This window comes from Solea solea, chromosome 12 (assembly GCF_958295425.1).
Source record: "Solea solea chromosome 12, fSolSol10.1, whole genome shotgun sequence".
In the NCBI taxonomy this organism is placed as follows: Eukaryota; Metazoa; Chordata; class Actinopteri; order Pleuronectiformes; family Soleidae; genus Solea; species Solea solea.
In genome coordinates this window covers 15,211,841-15,235,829 of record NC_081145.1, presented here as the reverse complement: position 1 = coordinate 15,235,829, position 23,989 = coordinate 15,211,841, and the positions used below count along the sequence as shown (strand labels likewise).

The window sequence follows — 23,989 nt, the reverse complement described above, 5'->3', positions numbered from 1 at the left end:
CACTGGCTCAGGCAAACCTCAAAACAGGCCACTCCTCTCTTCTTTCTGCTCCTTCTCATGGGGGAACCAGTAGAATTACAAGGGGGCTGGCGGACTACAAAATTAAAAGTTCCCCCCCCCCCATCGCCCTCCCTTCCTCCTTGTCTACATCCCAAAACCGCTCCCTCTCCTACTTTCTTTCACTGCACTGCAGTTTTGTTCTCTAAACTGCTTGAGTGAGAAAGCAGATACCTTTTTTTTTTTTTTTTTAAATGGCTTTTACAATGCGGAAGGGTCCTAATCTAAATGCATTAAACACGTCTATAAAAAGTGGACCAGTGTCGTTTTCCCCGTACAATTTTCATTGAAGATGCAAAGCTTACAGGGAGGTACTTTTCCACGGCGTTCCCAGGTGTGGAAACCGTGGATTTATGGTGCAGATATGGCTTGCTCTTTTTCTCTTTGGAATTAATGGATAAACAGGAAGATATGGCAGAATTGTGCAGAGATTTATTTGATTTGCTTACAGGCCGTGGTACAGTCAGAAACTGGCTTTGCCTGTTGTAAGGGACCTGAAGTTTTCTTGGCAGTGAAATGAAGAACTGCAAGTTCAGCCAAAATAGACAATGAAGCAGAATAGAGAAACATGCCAAATTGCTGGGGCAATTCAGTCCAGAGGCTCATTTTTCCAAAATGATTCACACTGAAAAGAAAAGCATTTCCCTGTCCTTAGATGAACTTAGTGTGCTTACTGTCGGCTTTACAAGGAAGCAGTGGAGGGAGGGGTGTGCACACTTAGTCTCACACACACACACACACACACACACACACACACATGTGCACTCACACACAGCCATCTCTGCAAATTCTCACAGTGGAATTAGGTCATGCACATAAAAGCCCTAAACACACACACGGATACAAACATGCAGCACTTTAAGAAGACATTTACAAAGTCACGGGGGGAAACCACAAACAACAACTCCTTGCACGAAAACACCATAAACCATAAAGACTCGGCTGAGCTTTGGCTCATATACTGTAGATGAACAGTTTGCACTATAACCCACTGTGCATTGTCATTTTTAACATACTTTGTCATTTCCAGTGCAACACTGACTCATTTTGTCCTGTCAGAGGCTGCTTTATGATCTCGTCCGGCTTAGTTGCCTGATCGTGTTCACCTGCTCCTTCTGCCCTGCCCCCCCCCCGCGGGATGTCAGTCAACCATCTGCCGCAGCGCAGCAAGTACACGATGCCTTGTCATCGTCTTTGTACTGTACGTACGGTGGCACAACATATCACAACTCAACTTTGTAGATATTAACTTCTTCAGCCTCACAGTATAATTAGATCTTGCACTGAGCAAACGTGAAGCATTGTGCTACCAAGAGTAGATTAAAAACCCTTGTGTATGTTTTCACCAGGATTGTTCGTGTGCTTGAAATGATGCTGCTGCTGCTGCTGCTTGGAGTGACAGTAAATATCTGCACAGCTGTTTCATACAACAGATATAATATTAGATCCCCCCAAAAATAAAATAGGTGCAAAAAATCAGAAGGGGATCGAGGAAGCACGTTCAAGAATACAAACACGTGCTTGCCACAATAGAATGTTGAAGTAATTGTCACTCCTAGTTCTGGGACCCTGCTGCTGACTCATCAGCTTATGCTCAGAACTCTTTAGTCGCTGCCTAACATTATTAATGATTCACAAAATGTGCGTCCAGTGATCCGCACTCCACACACACACAGTTATTCACTGATGAGCTCTACAAGCAATTAGGAAATGGGAAAAGAGAATACAGCCCAAAGCTGTGTGCACACAAATCCAGAGAGAAGCAAACAATAAGCAGGTCAGGCCACATCGAAACTTCATGACGAGTACAGTGATCAGTGGCAGCATTTGGTAAGAGAAATATGACCATTATGATGGCAGTGGCTGCAGAAATCCTAATATTTTATGTTTTTCATACTTTCTTACTCGGTGATCTCCCCGTAAAAAGGTCAGTTTGATCAAATAGTCTCATTTAGATCATTGCATTACACGTCTGTCATGGCAATAAACCTTTCAACCATGCTTCATCTTTTAAAGCTGCACATCTTTAATTTGCAAAATATTAAAATAAGGTCACAAGTTTGTGTTACTCCTGAAAGACCCTATTTTTTGAGACTTTTTAACAGGCAGCAGACTAACATCTGTGCTGCTGCAGGGATCTAATTTCGACCTGTGCTGTGGTTTTACTGATGTTTGCTCACAGTGGATGCATAAATTATATTCTTCCCAGTAGTTTCTCTTCTAATAACAATGGACCTGTTGCCACGTGACACCTCCCAGTAAGGGTCACATGTCCAAACACAGAAAAATGTGGTTTTCGGGGGCTGCACAAAGGACACAATAAACAAATAAACAGAGGTCCTGATTTAACAATTGATCCGTCTCATCAATTACACTCCACATTTGAATTGCATAAGTCCTGAAGAAATGAAATGACATTGTTAAACTGAATTTAGTTGTCTGTTTCTATGTAGAGCCGTGGGAATTTGGGAGTTACATTTAACACGCTCATTATAATAAGTCTGCCTTTTCCCACACGACTCCTGTTGCGTGACTCTGTGTTGGACTAAGTGTGCTCATCCTATAAGAGATGAAGTTACATGTCGAATACGTGTCGCGGGACAAAGGGAAAGTTGGAGTGGACTCACCATAACAACGCACCATGTGCTCGGCACTTGTCTCCTCCGTGTGTCCACGGCACAGGCGGCAGAAGTGGGCGCATGTATGACGGGTGATATTCCTCTGGCTGTGGAGAGCTGTCGTGTATTTGTTCGTTCAGAGTGAAGGTGGAGGCGGTTTTTGGTGCGAGTGTCACCGCCGCTCTACGTGTGTGTGCGTGTGTGTGTGTGTGTGTCACGCCACCGAGAAAGTGATTCGAGGTATTATCTGCAAGGTGACGACTGCCGTGAGGACAGGATTATACACATCCCAGCGAAAGCTTCTCATCCGTCTCATCCGCTGCCGCAGGGCAGGCAGGCAGGCAGGCTGTCTGTCTGTCTGTCTGTCTATCCGTCTGTCTGTCCCCACTAATATTCTGTGCGCGGCTGCAAAGCGAGTTTGACGCACACACTCTATGCATCAAGACTTGGTAAAACAAACAGCAAAGTTTCTGGACTGGTGTGTGTGGTGAGACAAAAACATGTGTGTGAGCAGAGGTTTAGGGTCACAGAGTCGTTATGCCCACACACACACACACACACACACACACGCGCGCGCACAGTGTGAATCATGTTACTTGGTCCAGTCTGGCTGCATGAGACGAATGAGAGTTAATATTTGATGTGAGAGGCCTGATCAATACCACATATCTGCTTTACTGCAGAGGTCTGAAACCTGACCTGCAGTCCTATGAGCTGGGCTTAGATCATTGACTTTGATATGCAGGGTGAATGCACATGATTCATCACTGTCATGTTTAATCAGACTGAAGTCAAGTCAACTTTATTTCTAGAGCACATTTAAAAGAAATAAATAAATAAATAAATAAATATTAACAACCCAGGTTGACTAAAGTGCTTTGCAGATTTAAAGGCACGGCCACATGAAAGGTATTGAACATCAAATCAATAAAACATAGAAGTAAAACAGTCAAATAGTGACATCATGGAATAGTGAAATGGTAAAAAAACGACATAGAAGTGTCCTGAAGTGAAGTCCAAGGAGAAAAGGCGATTTAAAATGTTCAATGTTGGGGGGGAGATTTAATTTCCATGGGGTAACTTGTTCCAAAGTTACAGAAAAGGCCCGTTCGCCTCGGGTTTTCAGTCAGGATTTTTGGCACATCTAAAAGCAGCCTGTTATTAGACCTCAGAGCTCGGGATGGAGCGTGAAGAAAAAGTTCCGAGAGGTATGATGGTGCCAAACCGTTAAGAGCTTTAAAAACCAACAATAACATTTTGAAGTCAATCCTAAAATGAATAGGAAGCCAGTGGAGAGCGCGCAACACAGGTGTAATGTGGTTTCTCTTCTTTGAAAGGGTGTTTATGAACTATCAAAGAAGTTTATGGTATGGTCAAGGAAAAGTTTTGTGTTTAGATCTCCTTTTGCCAGATGACAATTGGAAGTTAATAGTTTTTTGCCAACACAGACAGCGGCAACAGCAGTATGTTGCACTAGAAAAGCTAGAGCGGTAGGAAAATGACTTACATTTTCAGCAGTTTGAGAGGATAAACTCTTACTTTTCCCCACCCACCCCTGCACTTCAGCTACATAAATACATTAAAAAGAGGTAAAATAATAATCAACAACAACAAACTAACCTAAAGTTATAATGATTTATGATTTATTATTGGTCATGGAAATGCTTTAATAAAATAAAAGTCTGTCTGTGTGTGAGCCGAACAGTGAATATCCACTAAACCTAATCTGGATATATATCTTAACAATAATTTTTGTCCTCTTCTTGGCCCTGAACTTAACCTCAGTCCTATTCTGGTCTCTAATCCTAACCTCGTACTCTTTTTTTGCTCCTCTGAGGATCTAAATGCACCAATCAGGCAACAGAGCCGCAGTATACTTCGCTCTGTGGAGGAGAACGGTATCAATGCAAAATTTTGCAAATGTGGACGTGTGGGAGACAAAATATTGAAAACACTGGTTTATATATGTGAATTTGTTCTAAATTGCACCAGCCAGCTGCCCTAATTTGAAAAGATGCCCTCTGAGAGCATTGAGGTAAATGAGCGGAGGGTTTGTGTGCAGAATGCAAGCAGCTGCCTTCCAGCTGCAGAGAAGACACCGACATATTTTCATCGTTTGTTGCATTTCAAGTATTTCTGGGAGATTGTTTAGTATACACGTCTCATTAGTAAGCTTAGCAGTTGAGCACCATATGTCCTCTGTGTATAGTGCACTTAAATAGTCACTCTGCAAGTTTTCAGACTGACTGAGTGGCCTCGGGGATGTTTTAATAGGGACTTGAGCTATCACTCAGAATAACACTCACGGTATCCTAAGTTGCACCTGTTTGCTCGAACTCCTCTAAAGTACCGGACTTGACAGACAGTAAACACAGTCTGCAGTGACTTTTTATCCTGGCCACACAAACAACTTTCACCCAGCAACACAGTTTGCTCAGAAGCCAGGCCACTTAGGCTTCTCAATCGCTGCTATTAATACGAACCGCCTCTCACACTGGGGTGACTCATGTTTCTGTGAAGCCTTGCCGAAATTCATGATCATTCTGGTCCTGGTGCACTGCCATGGCACAAGCAATGCAACCTTGTTGACCCCATACTGCATAGAGACAAGGGTAATGAGATTAGCCGTGCATGAGTGTGAGCGTCGTTTGTGACGTGTCCTCTTGTGACTGTGCGTGCACAGACTTCGTGCTCTACAGATCATGTGACAAAACTACCGCAGCTCAGAGAGCGAGGATTACAGGGCAGGGTGACTGGGTTCACAGAGCATTAAGGGCTCAGGGCAAGAGTTAGACACCATCGGCTTCTGCCAAATGAAATGACATAAAATTCCTGACTGTTTCCAGAATGGCCTTCCTGACTCCTAATGGTTACATTCTGTTATATTGCACAGGGGAATAATGGTTCAGTTCTAGGCTGTGTTTTAAAGTCAAGTAGTATTTCAGTGTTTGTAATGTCTCCCTTACTGTGAGAGTGTGTCCACAACTGATCAACTTCAGGATAAATTTCACTGTTTGGATTTGTGCCTTATTAGTTTCTCACTCTGTTGTGATTTCCTGGATGTGTTTTATTTCAGGACCAGCACGTCTAGCACTTGCACAACATGGTTGTGCCTATAATGTATCTGGTCCTTTTGAGTGTTCATATATTGCTTTTTGTGAGTATCAATAAAGCAACGGATTAAAGTGCGTGTTAAAAATCTCTTTCCGACTTGGTCAAACTGACGCTGTCTGCTGGAGGAGCCCCACACACGTGCGTACACACTCACACACAGCTGGTTTAGCTACATTCCCGCCTTCTCTCTTGTCATTCCACGGCGGCACGTCATTTCATGTGCAAACACACTAACTTGTGACGAGCAAAGCAATTGTTTTCGGTGTCCTGAATCATCGGAGTCAGTAAATTAAAGAGATTGGTTCAGCACTTCCTGCATGACAGGAGCACAGACTCTGTCTGCCACAGTCACTGAATTAAAATACGGCGGAAGGGGCTGTGATTCAGCTCATGATCACCGGCTTTCGGCAGTGCTGTCACTAAATACACCAGACACATGTTTTCGGGATTTTTAAGTCTTTTCAACTGATATGCAGTTCGGCATTGTTCGGTTTGATTCCTGTGCCGGTCGTCGCCCTCATGACTCTTCCAGTGCCGAAACTCTGCCAGTCATTGTCTGACAGTCTGGTGACCTCCCCAGAGCAGGTACTAAAAAAGTACTAAGTACTACCAGGTACTACTGCTAATGGAAAAACAAAAAAAACAAGTATATGTATAGTGGAAAAGCGCCATTTCTCTAATTTGACAGTAAAAAATCTGATTGCCTCTGCCTGGCCCCACTCTGCTGCTATATACACACAAATGCTCCCTCTGATAGTTTTGCTTGACAGAGCCTGTTTTTGAGTCAATGACACAGCATACACATAATGTTACATCATTTTCTGTTCACAAAGACCAACATAGGCAGAATAATAACATCACCAACAACAAAAATGATTAAAAGCTATGCACTGCAATGATATACCACCAATGTGGCCGTATGTCAAGGTTAAAACCTGAATAAGTTTAAGTTTGCGCTGTACAATTTACCTCACACAGTTGAACAGCATCAAGCATTAAAGGGGTTGCTGTTGGTCTTCAGATGTCTTGTCGGACAGAGAGCACTTGTGGACCACAGACATGGTTCCACACAGAGAAGCTCCACTAACTTTTTGCCCTCAACACCCACCCGTCTGGCAGCTCCAGACACTGACTGCAGAACAAAGACACAACTGTGACTCCGCTTGTTAAATCAAATCACTTCTGTTGACTTGATGTTAAGCTGTTCGGCAAAGACTTCTGCTCAGCCTCAATACTTTGATTAATCACATGCTGACCACTGGATCAGAGCAGTCACACTAGATTCAGCCAAATTTAGCTTTGTCTCACCAGTGGACATGATAGTCAGTGTTGTGTATGTCAGGCAGGCCTTTCATGCTGCATCAAAAGGGGGATTTCCTGACGGAGTGCAAGGAGAATGAGCCCGGTTCACGCCACTGAAGCCACAAGAGGGTTTTCGCATGGCCAAAAAAAAAAAATTCTGATCCATGTGAATATTCAAGGATTCCAAATGTCTTTGTTTTGGTTACGTCATGTTCTCATTTTCAGTGTGCTACCTTTTATTTGAAATGTATTTAAAAAAAGAATAATCTAGACAATCTAAACAAATATAACATATTCTGTTGCAATATTTGAAATTTTACTAAATAATATAGTATATGTGACCCTGTGATAGCGTGTACCCCGCCTTTTGCCCTATGTCAGCTGAGAGTATTGTCAGCGCCCACCGCGAGCCTCATGTGGAGGATAGAAGATGAGTGAGAGTGAGTGAATATAGTTTACGCACCATAATGGATGATTTGTTTTTCTCACCAGGACAACTGCTCTTGGTCTCCGCCCTCTTTAGATCCACATTATGTGAAAAAGGTTTGTTTTAATCCAAAGTCTCTCTAACAGTTTAAGGACCCAGAATCCTCACACTGTCTCTATATGTTGCCTCACACAATGAATCTCTTATGCTGCTTGATCAAGAGTCCAGACAAAACATGTTTGCAAATGCAAGACCACTTGATATTTAGATTTAAGGATTACGACTTACTTGCCTTCTTTCAAATTCAATGGAGTTTGCCATGATCCATGAGAATGTGAATTCCAGCTCTGGGGTAAAGCAATGAGGTGGCCCGTGACTGTGGTGAGATGTTTTGCTTGAATGCTCTTTGACCTAAGACTGTCTGGAGGCTCTCTGCACACTAAGCCATGCTTATTTGTCAACAGAATGCTATGCTGAAGTTCTCCATGCTCACCCTCTACCCTCTGAATAAGGCTTCTTTGCACAAAGAGACCATTCTCACTGGTGCATTTCTGCATTCTATGTGTGTTATGTTATGAATACCCCCATTTGCTTTGAGGTGACAAATACTACCACATTTGTTTTGCATAAAGCATGCATTTATTAGTGAATTGAGCAATGTCTGTTGGGAGTGAGTGACAAGTATACGTAAAGGCTGAACATAGTAGATATGTTTTTTGTGTCTGGATCAACTGCACTAATAATACACCCTCTAAAATCCTGCATAAAATCAAAAAAGTCTGTAAAATTAAATCTGGCAGCAGACCTCAAACTCTTGGCCATCAGTAACTCACAGTGTTCAAGCTCACGTTGTCCCCTGTGCTAGTCTGTTAACTTTCAGAGTTAGCTCCTCAAGAAAACATGTTCATTACATTCCCAGCAGGAGTCTCCATATAGGCTTCACCCTGTCATTGACAGATGCATGAATGACTCAATATGCGTCTGGATTTGTAACCTGCGAGGGCTTAAGGAAAAGCCAGGGAGACAATGGCAACTGAGGCAAAGCCGCAGTGCCTCCAGTCTAAACAAAATCTCATTGTTCCTGTTTTCCACAGTTAGGGGGTTAGACATTCCCTCGCCTCCCCGCCCCATAAGACTCCCAGAACCTTAGTCCGCTGTCCACTCCGGTCTCTGTGCTCCACCAGCTCTGAGGGCTGTTCGTGTGGCTAGTAATTAAACAGGGCTGCCTCTCAGTTTCTGCAGCTCCATGGGGGGGTGGGCGGGGATCTCTCTCCGTGAAATGTACTCCTCTCATTCTGAGTCCAGATGGCAGTTGATGAGGGATTATCTGCTGGTAGAGACGTGGCATACACCCCACCATAATCTTCAATTAGTTCAGTTCACGTTGATATGTGGGGCGGTCCTGCCACTACCTTTCCCACACCTTCACGCCACGTTGATGTCTACAAACATTTTTTGACGAGGAGAAGAAATAATCTTGAGATGCCATCATTTTATTTTTGGAAAAATATAAATAATTAGACAGATGTAACTTTTTTTTGCCAGTTGACATACGTATTGGGGAAATAATAATTTTTTTATTATAATGTCGTAGATTTACGTATATGCTTAATCCAGCACTTTAGGGGCCCCTTTGTATTCCTGTGTAGTCCAAAAAACAACACAAATTGAGTAGGAAGAACTTCCATCTTGGTCTCCAATGATTTCTTGGCAGGTTGCTTCAGGTAACTGTTGAACTGAATGGTGAACAGTCACTTCAGCGTTGGTTCATGTGCTCCCTGGAGCAGGTTTTCCTCGAACACTTCTCTGTGGTTGACTTTATTCTTCCATTTCTCTCTTCTGACCTGTCGCCCCGTCGCTGCTGCTGAAAACCACAACGTGATGCTTCCACCACCATGCTTCACCACTGGGACATTATTATTCAGGTGATAAGTGGAGTCTGGTGCTTGCCAGACCGTGTTTTGGTGTTTGGCCTGAGGGGGGGTTTTGTCTCATAAGGTCAGAGAATATTTTTCCTCATGCTCTGGAAATCATTAAAATGACATGTGACAAACTTCAAGTGGCCTGTCATATGCCTTTGGCTTCTGTCTGGTCACTCGATCACGAAGGCCTGATTAGTGGAGTGCTGCTGAGAGGGTCCTCTTTCCAGTAGGTTCTACCATGTCTGCAGTGTACACGTGAAGCTCTGTGACAGTGATTGTTAGCCCCTCGCCTGCTCACTCAGTTTCTTTCTTCTCACATTGTCATTATAGGTCATTAGGATTGCAAACGTACCCATTGACAACAGAATGTACGCGGTGTTTGCGGAAAAAAATAGTGACTGTTCATCTTATCAAGAATAAATGGAAATAACACATGGAAAAGACATATCCAGCCAGCCACACCACATGCTAAAATGGCTCATGTTACTTTGCAGCAGTTATCCACCAACTCTCTGAGGTAAATCCATAAAACAAGCATACTTTACACTCATCAGTGCTCTGTTCCTCATAGTCTTGGTTCATTTGCTGTTTAAACAACTGAAATTTCAGGAGGCGTGTCTCAGATTACGCAAGAGAAAAGCCTGATTTAAAAAAACAATTCGGCGACTGGATGAAACACAACACTTGAGCACATACACAGTTGGAGTATCGCACTTTAGCTCGTTGAATCCATATCTTCTGTGAGAACATAAAGATCGCGTATTTACCGCTCATTTGTAGCTGATTATTAGTTATATGAAAATATCCAATTATAATAATCAGGCAGCAAATTTTTTCATCACGTTTTCAAGTGCAAACCATTGAGGACACTCTTTTACTTCCGTAATTATGCCGCACCTACATCTGCTACAATTGGTCTTTTGTCTGGCAAAGCAAGTTCTGGGGGTTTGCACGGAACTGCGAAACGTGCAAATCATCACACTGAACTTAATTACATAATTTATTTTAATAAAATGTGTCTAGAAATACTGTACAGAGCTCCACCTACATCTACACAAATATGTTTGAATGTTCTTGATGTAAATAGGTCGAGCAAAGTCAGCTACAGACTTTTTACAGGAGGCAGATTTATTCCCAATAAGATAATTTGCTCTCTCATCATCCTCTTCTTACTCGCTTATACTTCAGACATTGGTATAGCAGAAATAGATCAAGATGGAGAGAGATAAGGTGGCTCTAATTATTATTATATAATGTATTTTTATTATTTTTTATTTGTCTAATTTTATCTGCACTCCAAAATCCCTCAGCTCCATTCTGATCACATACCCTGGTTTATACAGTAGAAAAACCCTGTCGTGCACCACATCAACATTACAAAATACAATGTAGGGCATTGGCTGCGACAGCTCATCTTGTGCTTCTGCAGTAACAGCCACTGTGTCTGCAATGCTCTTACAGAAAATAGTATCGTGCCTGCGGTACTCAAAAGTTATTTCAAAAAGTGCGGATTATGCTTCAAGTTGTCTACGGCTGAAAATCAGTTGAGAACTTTTAATCTTGGGGAGGCAGCTTGTTAAATAGCCACTTTGCTATGATTTCATGAACTGATTCAGTCTAATGGAATTCATGCGCTTTATTTCCAGAAGCAAAAATATCAGTCAAATGTGGAAAATCACAGGGCATTACTGCACATATCCTTGTGACCATACGTCTATCACACAGTGCAGATAACAGTTTGCAAACTGTGCCCATGATAAGTTGTTATTTTAAATCAAATATGCACGTCAATCCCATACTTAGTTCAAATTCACTCATCATGACAACATAAAAAAATGCAAAAGTACAACAAAGAATCATCTTTGCAAGCTCCGTTGCAAACTATTTTGCCGGCAGTTTAGTTTAAAGTGCATTTCAGGTCACGTTATATTATGATAGGAGGTGTAAATCCACAGCAACACCCATGGGGTGAGTCACATTCATGTGGAGAAGGGTCATCTCAGGTGAAGCAATCATGCGCGTTCCCTTGGCGCTTCATCCTATTATGTCTGTCAAAAGCTGGCCCATATGCTGTGTTCTGCAAGAAAACCAGCCGACACTCACACGAGGCCAGAAATAATGTGACACAAACAAGTTGCAGGATTTGCCCTCGGTTTACCTGTGACCTGCATTTTAAGGACAAGTCTGAAAGGATAAGTGTTTTTTGTAGACGTGTGTATGTGTGCCTTGTTTGTTTTCCTTGGGAGCGCAGTGATAGGGTTAGAAAGCCTGGCTGACGTGCCCTAACAAGATATGGGGCAGGCCTCGATAACACACTCAGATGATCTGCCTATTTTAGGTCATGGAACTGAATGAACCAGCTCTCCCCAGCCGGTGCAGATGAAAAGCATTTGGCTGAAGATACTGACATCAAAATACAGCAAGGGTCTTTTATTCATACAAACGCATATAACAGAAATAAAATGTATGTACTTGGTATTCAGTTTGTGCAAATACTGTATGTCTCTGTGTGGCATGTCCAAGTGCACAAGTGAGTTTTGCATGTGGCATCTAATGTTTACCTCATGTGGCCTGGCCCTGTTGTTTTGTTGGGGCATTACTGCATCTGATTCCTGCCTTGTGCTTTTGGATGGTTTCCATTTAAAGGATTTTTTTTTTTTTTTTTTCCCCCTCCGGCTGACCCAAAAGTTCTTTTGTCAATTCAGACTCTCTGTTGGGCCATCCCCACAGCACTGATGCGGTTCTCTTGCTCACCACGGCATGTGTTATTCATCGCATTTTGTCATGAGCTGTCAAAAGCAGCCATGACAAATGCCGCTTTGCTGTTTATGAAACGGCCGTGTTGGCCTCACACTTCAAACCACCATTCTCATCTGCAGTCGACTGCCAGTGCTGTGAAATGAAGCTGAGAACACAACAGGAAAGGCATTAGTATAATTAACGGCTGGACGGCCGGGGATTAATCACAGAAAAACATACTCTCTTTTCTTGACAAAGATCTTAAAACACAGAGCAGTCAACATCTGTCACTGCATAATACAACTGCTGTATGTCTCTTACACCACCCACTGCTCCCAGAGGTTACAAATATGTATTGTCCGTGTCCATGGACAGAATAATTGCTTCCTTTGTCGTATAGGGAGCTCAATGGTCAGGCCAGGTCAAGGATCTTTAAGAGGTGTATGACTGTAAAAAAATAAATACTGTATGTGTGGAAAAGACAACAGGACTCATTCATAAGAATGCTTTTTGTGGAAGCATGTGCAGCACATCTTCCTGTAAACCGTGCTCCACTAGTTGAAATCCAAACCTCCCAGGATCTTGGTTTTGTTATTGCATCTGAAAAGCTCACAAGTCTGGTGTGGAGCCTGTTCGGACAAAGCCGTCCCTCTGTCACAGAGCTGAGCTGAAGATATTTCAGCTGCTCCACTGGAGACAGCTCTGTCCCCTCTCTGCGTCACTCCTCCCTCCCCTTCACCCCTCCCACCCCTTCCTCGCTCAGGCTGAATCAGCACCCTGGGCGCCCCCATCCCGTGTGTTGCTTTGCAATGGTATCACCACAGCTTTGCTTGCATCACGGACAGAGCACTCTCTCTCTCTCTCTCTCTCTCTACCCCCAATGACGGAGCTATGAATTTGAAACAGCCGTGAAAAAAGTTTTACTCGTCAAACAAAAAAAAACACAATAAATCATAAAAGAGCACATGAAGGCCCTCTGTAATATTTTCTAAGTCTTGCACTGATTCTAACTTTTAAAAGGCATCTGTATTTACTTTGGATGTGTGAAGAGAGCAGGCTATTTGTCTTAATTAAAAACATCGGCAAATCATTAATTCAAACTCTGGGTGATAAGTTGACATGAAGCAATAGAAGGAGAACGGTGTAAATTGGCACACTTTTTGAATATTACTTGGCGAACTTGCATTTGACCCACATGATTAGAAGGGAACTGGAGCTGCGGAGTTTACACAGGCAGAGCTGAGCAGTTTAAGACTCTGGAGTCTGCTCTGTGAGAAGGTGCAAACTGGTCTGGATCCAGCAAACACTGATTGTACACGGGTAGGAAACGTGGCGCACACTCAGTCACTATAATTTACTGGGTCAGTGGACCTTGATTCGTATCTTTCCCCCCAATCTTGGAGGCTTTTGAGGGAAAAGATAATCTAATTAGTAGCAGTATATTATCTGGCTGTAACTTCAGGATGCTTGCTGACATGTGAAGAAAAACCAGATGGCGAAATGTGAAGCAACAAGAGAGCATGAAATAAAATTTAATGACAGAAATTATACTCTAACTTGTCTACCATGCCCTTGTATAATTCCAGTCCCGGGTTGTATTTTTTTTGGGCCATTATTTCTACCAGTTCTCCTCTCGTTGCACAGTTCCACACATCTCTATTGCTACTACTAGGTGCGATGGTGGAAAACCCCAAGAGGTCAGTTGATCAGATGGATTGCAAACAAGCCAGTGATATGATAAGATTATCCTTATTTGCATGGTACATTTAAAATTGGCCAGCATTAGAAAAAGTGGTATATTAATTCTAAATTTGTGAACAGTACAGTGTGATTAACATGGTCAATCTCTGTTATTTGATTTCCTATCAGAAATCCTTAATAAACCTGTTCAATTATAGATCTAAAATCCTTAAAAAGTGGTGACAGGCTGGTTATGTTAATCTAAAAGATGAAATTATAACACATTCTGTAAAAAGAACAGTTTTACTTGAGGGCAATTTATGTTTGTGTATTCAATACACCAATAATGACTGGCTGCACACGTTCTATGTTTACCGTAATGAATGGATATTCACTGTACTTCACTGATGTTATTTCACAAATGTAGGTCAGTAGCACAGAGGAGGGGTTCATAGTAGAATTCATTTCTAGTTTTAGGGCATTTGTGAACATAGAATTGAATGTAGATCCATCAGTCTTGTTCAGCTGTTGCAAAAAGGATGGAGGAAGTAAGCAGTCCTTTCTCTGTCCAAAAAGCTCGTACTCCTACGCAGAAGTGTGGTAACCAGCAGGCTGTGGTTTCACCAACAGGTCCTTAAACCAATGCAGGATACTGATTAAAAACCATGCTGCTCTGCTAGGTTTGAGAAGTTTCCTTTACACACAATCATGGACATGAATGGCATTTCCTCACAAGGGAATAATCAGATAATTGAGGGCATTTGTAATTATTATTCCGTTTCTATAAGCAGCGTTTACTGCTATATGTTCCAGGTTTTTAATGTCAGTCCACACACTATGAGAGGAGGCAGCTTTGACGATTAATTCTGGAGGAGAGTGGCCAAAGATTGTTTATAATTATATTGACCATTTACATATGTTTGATGTTTAAGTGCCTTCTGCTACATGCTAAAATCGAACCCGGTGCCATAATGCACTTTGACTCAGAGACGTATGCACAATGTACATCTTTGATCAAGCTCTTTTTTTTTTTTTCTGTTACTGTACAGTGATCCACCTGGTGGGACTGGGAGCACGGCGTGTCGGAGCCAGACACTGTTTCAATCACATGGCAAGCTGGAATTGGAGGAGATGTGTTCCTAAGAAAATCAGAGAGCTGTGTGCAATCAAGAGTCTCCTTCTCCCCGCTTTACACATTCACTAACACACGTACATGCAATCCAGTTGGCAATCCAATCCACTGTTATGTTGGCTGCGGTCAGGAAGTGCTAATGAAGTTATTAATGATATTCATATGTGCAGTGGCGTGCAATCGGTGGGGGGGGGGGGGGGACCAGGCCTCTGAAAGCCAGCTGGTCGATGTGTTGAATTCATGATAATCAATAAAGTGGGGAAGTGAGAGGAGGAGACTTTCACTTTAAAAATAAACAGACGGATACTGTTGAAAAACAGATGATGCAGGCAAAAACATAGGATAACAAAGGAACTGCTGCTCTCCATTAACAGATTGGTGGTCAATCCACAAGTCCTAAGATCATCCACAGAGTAGGGACACTCTGTTATCGCAGCAATTGTTAAACTCAGCAATTAAGATGGCGGAGGGACTGGGAGACAGTCAGTCCTCAGCTCCATGCTCCACTACAAGGGCTGCCTGAAGTAAGGACCTCCTTCTCACTGCTGCCTCACTGGTTGTCTAACAACTCCCTCTGCTGGATGTCCACGTTGATCAGAGTCACGGGCCGTCTCATCAGCTTATCTGATTTCTGTGAGGGTTTTATTCTCCACAGCTCCACAATTAGCCTGTCTTTCTAACATGATTTAATTATTACAATTTTGAATCATTCAAAAAATTGCTTTCCGAGTGCATGTTTTTATTCAGTGGTCATATGATTTAAAAAAAATAAATAAAAAAATGACACAGGACCCTTTCGTCAGACCTTGTGTTGCATACTCTGTCTCCATCTACTGGAAGGACTCGGCGGACACTCTGTTTTACACGTTCATGCCAGTGTCTGTCAACAACAGGTAATCATAAAGGCATCAAACTGTGGTTTTATAGGCACCAGATAATACAAATTTAGGATTAAATTTTTTTTTTTATCCAAGTAATATTTAGAAATATTGCACCTGGCACCATATTTCTTGTCAGAACAGGAAAATAATCTTCTACAAAACCACACGCGCATCATTCACACATCACAACAAGAACAATGACACGTGAAATAATGTTTCACACATTTCACACATAGGGTTATACAGTCCCGGGCTGAATTTGACATATTGCTCTAATTTATTATACCACACGCAGATGGGCAGAGATTCCCAAAGACATCACCGTTCGAATGGCTTCCTGATGACAGCGGTCAAATCTGAATTTCATACAGGATTGCCAGGAACCAACCACCCATTAACCACCAATATATCCCTCAATATATTTAATCACTTGGTTATGAATGATTTATCTCTCCGACAGCAAGCGGCGCCAGCACTGTGCACATTGGGGAGCCATTATTACATCCAAGCTAAATAAAGACAAACAAAAAAGCTAATTTATTGCTGTTGTGTACCTTTGGTAAATAAAGAGGAATTATGGCTTTTGCCATCTGCCACTGCCTGTGCACTTTCTTTGTTTCTGCATTTCTGCCAACAAGCATTTCCATCAAATTCCTCTAGATTCCAGTAAGTGGTATGAGACAACTTTCCTAGCCTTAACTGGAAATCTGTCTTTGGGGTGCAAGATTATAACCTCTCCAAACCGCTGGTCAGTGGAAAAGTCCTAATCCACTCATAGGCCAACCACTCCCAAGTGTAATATTGGCTCCATGAGATATGGAGGTGGCGGATTTGACCAAATACAAATAATTTGTATGAAGAATAAAATAAATACTCCAAAGAATGGTGTGTGTGTGTGTGTGTGTGTGTGTGGAGAACAGAGGAACATTTTGGGCTCTGTTTTCCTTCAGTCACTTTCAGTTATGTTACAGCTGAATTCAAAGGCAATAAAATGCTGTGGCCCCTTCTGGTTATCCTGGAAATCTGTGCAGTGTCCTGGACACTGAATCATTATATTTGTAACTAATTCCAACCACTTCAACTACAGTACAAAGTCTTTATAATGTCATCCACTTAAAAGGCTTTCATGCAACCATAGTGATGACATTTCTCACAATGCGCAATACAATGGCCTCTTATCAGAGGCTGCTGATGATTACTGATATTCTTGCACTTGGCCTCATTGTTTTGAGTCAGATCAAACAAAGGATACACTCTGTCATTCTCTGAAATAATGTATGAAATGCATCACCTGTATTTTATAAAGGGTTTTACACTCTGACCAAACAAATCATTGTCATGCCAGTGGAGGATGATGTTGTCATCTTCACCCAAAACCCTGACAGACAGAAGACTGCACTGTGAAGGACGAGAGCAAGACACAGTAAGAGGAAGAAAGGAGGAACCCCTCAGAAAGTGTCCTTTGACCTCGGCTGTGAAACCTCTGTTTGCAGTTCCAGTGGACTCAAGTCTGCTAGCAGGGAGCTCTGGGTTTGGCAGCACTGGCTGTCACTCTTCTGCCTCAGCGGAAATGTCTTCTTCCTGCTTGAGGGCAGACACCCAGACCGACAGACAGACAAACCGCAGGCAACCCAGAGCAGTGGAGTTGAAATAGCAGTCACTTCTCGCAGGAAGTCGTTGCACACTGAGATGCACCACTGCTCAGACACAACAAAGTGGCTTATAAGCGAGCACAACACACGCAGGGAAAAAAGTGTGGGGTTAACCAGGGGCCAGGAGCTGGACGAGAGTTGATACAGAGTGCGTGTTGACTGTGTTTTCAGATTGTGCAGTTCACAAAATATACACTCATAAAAGCCTCTGGCAGTCTGTTTGTCCTTGGTAACACATGTGATGGTATGCAAACTGATAGTTGGGAGCTGTCAGTGTGTCTGGACCGGTGTCACCGGGACGACGTCTTATGTGCTTATTGTTCTTGACAATTTAAGTGTTTCTCACTGTGACCCTCCCGAACCCAGAATAATTTCACTCTCGCTTTGCCTTTGGTTTGGCTGTCCCCCTATCCACTGTCCAGCGTCTAGGAACAACAAGAACCTCTCCCTGACCCAGTTTAGATCAGTCAGATTACTGTTGTGGCGTCAAACAGGCAAACAAGCAGTGTGTGTGGCTGTGTAACGGATCCATCTAAACATTCCTTTGTGTACGTGAGGCCCCCGCGAGGTTCAGTGTGTGGCCGACACAACAAAGAGAACCTGTGTTTGACGGACTGCCCGATGCCAGGCCCTTTCCGAGGCTGACAGGAGCTCAGGACACTATGAACCCACCTGAGGGTGAATGGCAAACTTACTGTAGAGTCAGCACACAGATGCACACAGATTCTATCGTTCTTTTTTTTTTCTTTCTTTCTTTCTTTCCTTACTGGTGCACATATGTGATAATTTGGAGGCTACTAATCCACATCACACATTGTCTTCAATGGGTGCAACATAAAAAAGAAAAAGAAAAAGTGTTGCTCATCTGTGCTCATCACATTAACAACAGATGGCTGATATACATCACACCAGAGCTTTCAGCTTTTCCTCGGTCGATATATAAATGTGCTGAAGCGATTTCATATTCTGTTCTACAGCACCCACGTACTGTAAACTCCCCATGCTTTGGAGCACCGTGAGGCGTGAGTGAAAGTTCAGGAAAGTCAGGTGAGCCTACAGTTGTTGACTTATTGCTATTTTAGATGCCTTGGAAATAGAGAACAACTAACTTTTTTTTTTTTACGTACTTTATTTTAAACCTAGAGAAAGAAATAACTACTGCATAACATAGAATCTTGGCATGTGCGATGATACGATTTGAAGGATGATTGGTCAAACTAATAACTCCCTTATATCAACAGCAAATCGAGCTTAAATATCATTTCACGTCAGCCGTCCTGAAAAGGCAGCGCTGCGAGGAAATACTTTTGTGCCATTTTTTCATACCACAGTCTATCACGATGATATTATTACACCCCTTTATACAGCTGCCAAGCCATCAGTGAGCAGGAGTGAATGCCACAGATGGCCTTTACATAGGCCTACTGCATATCCAGTGTTTGATGTCAGGATGGTATGTAAAGACACTCTGACGGTGCCAAAACAGGAAAACCACATTCTTATATCCAAACATATCAGGCCATTGGTATAGAAAACCTCAATCGACCGAATGCAAAGCTTAAGATAAACAGCGTGGACGTCTTGAATAGAATGGCATTTGGCGAGGCAGAGAGCAAAGAGAGTTTAGACATGCGGCTGATGGACTCATCCAGAGTGTGATTTACGTTCAGTTCATCATGCAGGATAATTCAATTCTGGGAAAATGAAAAACAAACAACAATAAGGCCTGTTCCTTTTGAAGCTGCTCTGATTTCAATATAACACATGTAATGTGTGATGTGATTTAAGACAATGAGAGCGTTTGCTCTTTTTGAACGTGCCTTGGTTCATTTCTTAGAAGACAATCAGTCTGGCATTCTTTTTTATATATATATATATATATATATATATATATATATATACATATATCTTATAACAGAGCAAAGATTGACAGTGAGGACAGCGTGTACCAGCATCTTCCTGCAAGTTTGTCTTTGTGACTGCCATTGCTAAAAGGAAGGAAATAGTGCATGACTAATATCTTGATGACCCCGATTGGAATGCCAAAACATTATCAGGTGAAAGGAGAAAGCAAAATGTATCAGGGACAAAATGTATCAGGTGTGTTTCTGAAACTCTAGTGGATTTCTCAGTGAACTTGGCCTTTGTTTTCTGAGCGTGACCTGAGGCCAAGCCTTCCCGGCTTGTGTGCATCCTGACAAAAGCAGGCCTCAGAGTGTGCTTGAATGGCGAGGCGGCTGGAAACGCAGGCTATTTGAGCTAGGTGCAGTGCAAACACACACACAGCGCATGGATCATTGTGTGCGACAGAGACGAGAGCGAATCACCCACTCACACCGCAAACACTCCCAGCTGTTCAGAGCAAGGTGAGCATGTGTCTATGTGTGTGTGTGTGTTTGTGCGCGGGTGTGCACGTATGTGCGTGTGCCCATGCAATTGTGCCCATGATAGCGGCGGTCAGATACAAACATGGGGCCACACCTTAAGTCAATGCTCTGTGTTTAGCTTTCACAGGTATGTCAACTCCAACGCCGAGGCATGCATTTGATGTACCTGCAAAGTTTACCCAAAAGGGGAGGGGGGGGGGGGGGTTAATACCTTATTCAGTTTTGCAATGTTACTCATATTCCTGCCCGTTGAGTCAAAACAGGCTCAGGACATTCACTAATAGCTCTCAGTGCTGGAATCAATGATGCAAGACAGTTATTAAAAATTCTATAGCCCATGTTGAGAGCACTCACTCTCGTAAAGTGAACCTCAAACTTACAGTTTTATGCACTCTATGCTTTATTAATGCCTTTTTGCATACCCAAGCTGCCCTCTTGAAAATAAAACAGCAATTACCCAGTTGAATTGTTGCTTCTGGACATAGGAAATATGTGAGGACACAGGAACCACGAGCCAGATCGTCGTGGACTGTCTGTGCACAGACCTTTTCTCATGTCCTCGGGCTTATTAGAGGGCAACAGAAAGTATTGCTTGTATTCACTCCACTGCACAAAAGGTCTGAGGCCTTTGCTACAGACACAGGCCATATGTCTGTCAGATTTTATTGTGAATGTAAATGCTTGGGTTTCATTCTATCACCAAGGAGACTGAATGTGGTTTGTGTTTTTCTTTGACTTTTTTTTTTTTAGAAACACCGCTCTTTTTTTGTTGTATTTCTTAGCAATGAAAACCTTTTTTTTCTGTATTTATTGACTACGGGCATCAGCTTAGATACTAATCTTCAATACACTTCACTGTATAATAATTTAAAAATAGCATTAACTTTAGTACATTCCGCCTTATACCAAACACAACACAAATGCCCCTCCAAGGCCCCTGTCCATCTGATTTCAATTGAAGCATCGGAGGACAAATCATTTACTCAGTGCAGCCGAGCGGCCAGTTGGAGCACTGATGCTGCACAGCCTTACTCGTGTGGATTCTAAGGATGTGTGGTTCAAGTCTGGAAGTGAAAACAGTCATTTATGATCGTGTGATCTCGCTTACACAGCTTCGGTTCAATCCCTCACACAGTGGCAAGTCACTGGTCTGTTTTCAAATGATCAAATTAAGTGTGGATAACAGATAATTGGCGAAGATGTTGAAGTTTTCAGGTGGTCCTTCATTGTGCTTCCGATTCATTAGCACGTGCAAACTCAGAAACGGTTGAGCAGTGAAATCAAGCCACAAAGCCAAACCTTCAATTACTGCATCATGTCGTGTGGCCAGATTTTGCTGTAAATTTAGCGCTGCTGTACTATCACATTCCGTAATCATGGCGTATATATTGTATTACTTTTGTAAAAACATACCTACCCAACTGCAGTCACACACACACTGTACACTCAGGACCAGACACATGGCACAGTAGCAACAAATCTCTAATCTCAGTCATTCTCAGACCTCTCCAACTTGAAATTGGACTCTTCTTTCCTTTAAGACATTTCATTCATTTTATTGAGTGCGCTCTTGAACGGAGGCTACAGCTTTGGCGTGGTGTCCCAGACTGTCAGATTTGGGTAAACTGATCCCGTTTCTCTGTTCTGTCTTGCAGCCTTGGCCTGATCAGGAAAACACCCATGACAGTTTGGCAAGTGGCCTTGCTAAAAAAAAAAAAAAGTGAACTCTATTTAAAGTAGTAACATTGTAAATTAGTGTTTGGTTTAACATGAGAAAAAGTCACAGAGGTGCAGTTTGAACTTTGTGCGAGTTCCCAATGTCGTATCGGACACTAGCAAGAGGGGCCAACCCTCAGAAAACCTGCTTTTCATCGAGGGTGCATGGTGCAGCATTTCAGTCTCAGCTAATCAGCCAGTGAGAAGCAAACTAGGACACATGTGGACCCAGCCTGGCAGATCTGCTTGCAATGCGTATGTGCACACACACGCACACAAATGGGGCAAATAAGGACCTGATAAATCACCAAGCATGGTGAGGAATTAAGCAGTTCACACCCTGCTTCCTTGTCCACAGCTGTGACTGAAGAGGAGAAAGGAAAAGGTCAAATGCATTGGCCAGGATGAGGGGATTGCAGGGTTGGTTTAACCTTTGACTGCATAGTTGGATGTATGAGGAGACATCTGACATCCAGGTCTGAAAGGTCACGTTCTCTCAGCATAGCTCAATGAACGCTCTTCCCTTCACGGAGTCACATTATCAGACTCAATCTGAGCTCAGTTAATTGAAGGAAGTGTTACAATCAGGGGGAAGAGAGAGAGAGAGAGAGAGAGAGAGAGGGATGGCTGTCACAGAGGGAGAGGGGTCTTTGTCAAAGCACAGCAGCCATTTCCCCCCTTTTGCCTGGGGCCCAGTGTAGATGTGGTGGACCCAGCCCCAGACACCACTCCATGGTTTGGCACGCTCAGCATATCAGCCTTCTCACTGCTTCCAGCTGAACTAAATCCCATGCAAGCACATGGGCAACTGGAGGGTTTTCATATTTAGGAGTAGGTCAAGAGTACTTAACAATATTCAAAAAGACAGTGCGACATATCTTCTCCTGTTAGTCCCCCTTTGTTCTCTAAAGCCTGGGACGAGTTGATGAAAAGGAAGATTTACACGGTGCTGCCGCAATCTTGACAGTTATTGCAGTAATGGAGCGGGCTAGGAACAGGGCAAGTATAGAGCAAGGAGGACAGCGAAGAGACGGTCAGAGGAAATATTAAAGATACAATGGCCTTTAGTGCAGCATAAAACACAACGCAGTGATGTGGCATATGACTTACTCAGATTGATATGTCCTTGCTGACCCAAATGCTCTCATCCCCGCCTCAGCTTTTTGAAGTTAAATAAACAGTGTGTCACAAGATCTTCCACATACCACCCAAGAGCACTGCGTGTGAGAGTCTCTGTGTGTGTCCGCAGTGTGTGCGTGTGTACAGTTTGATTTGTGAGTCCGTGTGCTCACTCACTGTATGCGTGGCCCCTGGGAGACAGATAGCGTGTGTTAGCGTGCACAGGCGTACGTGTGCCGACAACAAGCGGCCAGGGATGTGTGTGACATGTCTGTAATGACAATGGCGGGTGACCAATAACGCTGACGCACGCCGTCCTCGGTCTTGCTCCGTCTTCAATAAAAACGTGTTGGTCCTTTGAACATTTTAATTAAACTAAACAGGACCATCCCCACCCAGGCCTTGACGATGAGCTATGTACATTTGAAGACAAACAAGACCATCTTTTATGGGGTAGACATCAAATACGTGTCTTTTTTTTAATGTCGTCCTGGGCCCGCATGTTGACTTTCATTATTTCTAAAATCCATCTGGAATTTTGATGGGCATGTTTTGAAGGAAAAGGCCTTCAAACCACAATGCAGGGATGTCTTAAAACAAAGGTCTCAGTGGTTTTGTCTGTTCCTCGTGGTCAACAACAGCCTGGCAGTCTCTGCGCTCAGATAGCTCATGTCTGTAATTTTAGTTTATGCCATTATTATTACAACACATTAACTGTTTTTCATGCCGTTTCTTGGACATCAACAGAAATGTTGATTTATGTGCGCTTTAAAGAAATTGTGCAAAGTCTATAAAATTTAAATAGAAAAGAAAGGGGATCTTTAGACTTTCACCAAGAGTTGTTTGCTGCTGCTGCTGCTGCTGCTGCATAAAAAAGGATCCTGATGACATATAAGTTTTGTTAAAACTGAAGACCAGTGCAGTCCTGTTATCAAACATTGTTTTTTTTCCTTTTTAATAGCAAAGACGATGGTGTTTGCCACAGAGGGCCCACGTGCACATGGATGTGCAGCTGCTGCACACGCTTAATGCACATCAGTGCAGTGGTGTCAGTGTTGAGCCACCAGAGGGAGTCTTCTTAGTCAGATAACAGTTCCCTGCGGACATGACTGTATTCTGAACATCTGCATAAAATTCTCCCGAACTCAGCCCTAACCAGTTGGAATATTTATGTTTTGTTTGTCTTGGTTTGTTCCTGCATTGCACCGTTAATCAAAGTGACTGAAATAAACCACCCTCACAT

The 23,989-nt window shown here is 42.8% G+C and overlaps 1 long non-coding RNA gene across 2 annotated transcripts in view; it reads right to left on the bottom strand.

Moving 5' to 3' along the window:
* LOC131469465 (uncharacterized) overlaps positions 1 to 2,953 on the bottom strand; it is a 32,576-nt gene extending 29,623 nt beyond the window's left edge. For both annotated transcript variants that reach the window (XR_009241805.1, XR_009241806.1), the window contains exon 1: positions 2,685 to 2,953. This is a non-coding gene — a long non-coding RNA (uncharacterized LOC131469465). The remainder of the gene's footprint in view (positions 1 to 2,684) is intronic.
* Positions 2,954 to 23,989: the final 21,036 nt, after the last annotated feature.